At 41.9% G+C, this 4,706-nt stretch overlaps 1 long non-coding RNA gene across 1 annotated transcript; it reads right to left on the reverse strand.

The window, feature by feature from the left end:
- Positions 1-3,833: 3,833 nt before the first annotated feature.
- LOC141656254 (uncharacterized) lies at positions 3,834-4,360 on the reverse strand. Its single transcript, XR_012548449.1, has 3 exons — positions 4,259-4,360; positions 3,955-4,119; positions 3,834-3,868 (listed from the first exon to the last, which is right to left on the reverse strand). It is a non-coding gene; the product is annotated as an uncharacterized LOC141656254 (long non-coding RNA).
- Between the last annotated feature and the right edge of the window lie 346 nt (positions 4,361-4,706).

A 4,706-nucleotide genomic window follows, 5' to 3' on the forward strand; every position in this document is an offset into this window, starting at 1 on the left:
ATCCACTCGAGGTTCTTTGTTAACCAAATTTTGGTGATGTAGGTCTCCCCCCGGATCCACCTCAAGTTGTTCAAGTTCACCGGGCGGTCAAGGCTCTTAGCAATTCGGGTTATTATCCCACTCACATGAAGAGGGACTTTTTGCCCCGGCGAATTAGAAAGCTTTAGCAAGTGGAGGGCCAAATGGTGACCCACATTGATTTCATAGGGGGCCGGGGTGGTGAGTAAGTAAGACCCCAAAATCTCCAATTCGGTAACCCGAAAAACCCATGGCTCATGGGTCGCAAAGATAGAACCTCCTACAAAACGATGCCAAATGCGAATGGGGGCATTGTGACACGCAATTTCCGGCCTTTTTACGCCGGTTTGGTCATCCAATCCCGAAATGGCCTTCCACACTCTAGAAAAGTGAGCGGTCTCGGGTGGCTTAAATTTTGGGGGATTGTTGAGGCCGAAAATTCGGCATAGTCTACCAAGGGACAAGGTGTGATCACGGTTCATCAACCGGAAGTGTATTTGATCGACCATACGGGTTTGTCGGTGCTTATCAAGACGGAAACTACTAAGGAATTCCCAAGTGAGGCGGGGATAAGTTTCCTCGTGCAAATCATACAAGCCTTTCATACCGACACCCTTAAACAATTCAAAAGTTTCTCCGTCTAGTCCCATATTTCTCATAGCCGGTCTACAAATGAACTTAGTCGGGGTTAAGGGGCGATTTTTGAACAAGATAAATTTACCTTTTTGCTCTTGTGTGACGAACTCGACATCCGGGAAGTCGGGATCCGGGTTAGTGTCACTCGCCGCCGCCTCGACCAAATACCGTTGTGCTTCCGCCATTTCTGATTTTGTCCTCTTGTTTGCCATTTTTGATGAAGGAATGAAGGATTATAAGGGAAGGAGGAGGAAAGGAATGAAGTAGGATGAGGTGAGGAGGGGTTTTGATGGTGATTTGGGTGAGTTTGATGTTAATGGGGTAAGGTATGAGGGAGAAAAGGAGGAAAAATGAAGAAGGAATTAGGTTTTAGAATGGGGGAAAATAGGGGTGTCGGGTAGTCTTAGTGATATAGACAAGTTTCCCTGCCGGTTGGCGAACCGGCGGCCGGCCTGCCGGCAGAGAATATGCCCCAAAAATTCCAAAAATTAAATCTCGTCATTGTGAATTTCAACTCGCTGCCGGTGGAAGGCACCGGCTGCCGGTCCACCGGCAGAGCGAACCCCTATACCCTTTTTCAGATCTTCAGTGATTTCCCTACCGGTGGGCCGGTTGCCGGCCTACCGGCAGGGAATCTCCTCTACTTCAATTATCCAATTTTCTTCAACATAAACGATCCTCTACCGGTGGGCCGGCTGCCGGCCTGCCGGTAGGGAATCCCTCTCTCAATGCTTCCTTCATTTTTTGGCTAAGCAAGTGTTCCTCTACCGATGGGGCCGCCTGCCGGCCTGCCGGTAGAGGATTATCCTCCTTCACATTCCGTTGATTTTCATAAGGTATGGATCTCCCTGCCGGTGGGCCGGCTGCCGGCAGGGGATTCTCCTCAGCTTAATTCCTTCAAATTTTTATCAAAAATTTTCAACGCGCTACCGGTGGAGGGCACCGGCTGCCGGTCCACCGGCAGGGAGTTACACTACCTCATTTTCAACTCGTTTTTCCTCTAATACTCAAAAATAAACTTCCAAGTCCTATTCTTGCCCATTTTTCGAGTTTTCAACTTTCAAACCGACGGCTCGTGTCGGGATCTTGGGCGAGGCTAGGGGTCCCACCTTCAAATTCAACTTCGTCAAGAATATTCAATCCAAAGTATCTCAAATTCTATCTACATGCATGCTATTTACAAATGGTGGTTCTTGTGGAACACCACCAAACCAATTCACTTTCAAGAGTTTCAATTTGCTCTCTCCTCGAGGAGGGGTTCCTCGAGATAGAGCACTTCAATTGGACCTTTGTTGTCACCATCATAGTAGCGCTTGATTCTTTGACCATTGACCCTAAACGTTCCTCCTTCTTCACTCCAAAGCTCGAAAGCACCATAAGGAAATATTTTCATCACTTTAAAGGGTCCGGACCATCTTGATTTGAGCTTGCCCGGAAACACCTTGATTTTGGAATTAAAAAGGAGAACAAGGTCCCCAACACTTATCTCTTTCTTCATGATTTTCCCATCATGCCATTTTTTCGTTTGGTCCTTGTAAATTTTGGAGCTCTCATAAGCCTCCAATCTCAATTCCTCAAGCTCATTCATTTGGAGAAAACGTACTTCTCCGGCGGCATCAAAGTCAAAATTCATTTCTTTAAGAGCCCACCAAGCTTTGTGCTCCAACTCCACTGGCAAATGGCAAGCTTTCCCGTACACAAGCTTATACGGGGTGGTGCCAAGGGGTGTCTTGAAGGCGGTTCTCAATGCCCATAAGACATCCGGGAGCTTTTGGGACCAATCTTTCCGGCTCTTGTTGGTGACATTCTCCAAGATGGCTTTAATTTGGCGGTTAGAAAACTCCACTTGCCCACTAGTTTGAGGGTGGTAGGCAAGGGCGGTTTTATGCCGCACTCCATGTGATTCAAGTAGAGCTTTGAAAGTACTTTTGCGAAAATGAGATCCGCCATCACTTATGACTACTCTTGGTGTTCCGAACCTTGGGAAAATTGTGCCTTTGAAAAGCTTCATCACAACCTTGCTATCTTTGAGAAATCTTCGAGAATAAGGTGGTATAAAATGACAGACACAAGATATGCTTATCTAAAGAATAAATGTTGGATTATTCAGATGAAATGTAACCAAGCTAAGACATGTTTTTGTAATTCAGCTATAGAGACTTCAATTCGTGTCCAACATTCTGATGCTTGGTACAAAGGAAATTCATTGTCTATACTGTTTACTATTCCTTACTTGATTAATTAATCGCATTTCGATCTCATATAAAAACAAAAGCTCATATATTGCCAATAAAGCAAATTAAGAATGTACGTTAATGGACGGAAAAGCGAACTATATTAACAAGAAAAAGACAATAAGAAATACGAACATGTTTGTGGTTGTAGAATTTCACAGCTTGTGATGCAAGAGTATAATCACTTTCACCAAGGATCTCCTTCTCATTCAAATCATGGTCTTTCAATTGTGCACGATATTGCTCCTTCCAGGCTTTAGTTCTAAAATTCCAGGACAGAAAGAATACTTGTTAGTATATGTATTGTAACAGAATAACATAACAAACACAAATCAACACCCATATTATATGTAAGTCCAATATTCAAGAACAAACCCAACTCACATGCATGTGAAAATAGTAAAGAAATACTCGCAAGTAAATAAAGTAGGAAAGTAGCTAGATGGAGCAATTAAAGGAGGTCAAGCCCTAATAATACCATAAATTAACATATCTATCGTTATGATCTTAACCCTCCGATGCTGAGATCAAACTAACAATGTAGCCGTAGTAGCATTCACTACGGCATGCTAAATGACCAAGAAATACCAAATGTCTTTACAAAATTTATTAGGTGTTAGACAATCTTAGAAGTTACGAGTGTTACAGAAGATTGTTTTGCAATAAAGAGGGTGGTGCAAAGAATATATTATTATGTGTTGGAGAGTCCCGGTTGGATTCCTTTTTGAGCAACTGCAATTCCCAAAGAAAAAGTCTTATAACATTGTTCATGCTAAGTCTATCTACCATTACGAAAGGAGAGTAGAGGTTTGGGACGGTCGTACCTTTCCGGTAACTCATTACGACAATAATCATTCAGTTCAGCCAACATATCAACATAATTAAAACCAGATTTGAATCCTTTATGGAAAACGTCCTCTAAACGGTACTCATCATCCGAATCCGAATCCGAATCCGGATCAAGTTCAGGTGTATTCCTCCTGCGGATCAAATCAAAGTCATAAAATAATCCATGCTAATCATCATCATAAATGAAATGAAATGGATATGAAAGAAATAAACGCACAGTATGTCCTCCTCCAAAGCCCTTTTAGCAGCTCCAAGTCTTGGATCTCGCCTATATATCGTAATTTTAACCACCGGAGCTTTTTCCTTGTAGACAGCAGACTTAGCTTTGCTTGATCTCGTCCTTGCAGCTATCAAGTCTGAATTCATCTCATCAGCCACGTAACTGCAATCATTCATGGAGTACTCTCATTCATGTTTGTTCCTTCATTATAATCCAAATTTATTATGAATTTCATACAAATAACACAAACAATAATTGAGGGATAAAATTAAATTAATGAAGAACAAATAAACGTACGTACCTTGTGTCGTCGACATCATTCTTCTTATTCTTATTTTTATTCTTTTGCCGTGGTGATTTGTTCTTTCCATTCTCGCCGGACTTACGTCGTCTGATTCTGCTGCGAACCATCTTCCTGTGAGATAACGTGTGATTCAAGTCACCAAACCCTAACACAGATAATGTGTGTTTTTTTTTACTTTACCACAACTCTCCTATAGAACCGTCATATATAGCATAGGACGGTTCAATAAGAGATTAGCCCAATATCATAATCAGAATTAAAACAAGAAAATACAAGAGCCCTCTGGCTATTATATTGAATTAGCCCATTTATTCCAATTTTTTGGATAATGGGGTTATTTAGCAAACAAATTAGAGATTTAGGGTCCATTTCAAACTATTTTGGCCCAATGGGTCCTCGTCATCACTTTTATTTTTTTCCAGTTTTTATGTAAAGCCGCTAAAGT

The sequence above is a fragment of the Silene latifolia genome, chromosome 5 (genome assembly GCF_048544455.1).
Source record: "Silene latifolia isolate original U9 population chromosome 5, ASM4854445v1, whole genome shotgun sequence".
In the NCBI taxonomy this organism is placed as follows: Eukaryota; Viridiplantae; Streptophyta; class Magnoliopsida; order Caryophyllales; family Caryophyllaceae; genus Silene; species Silene latifolia.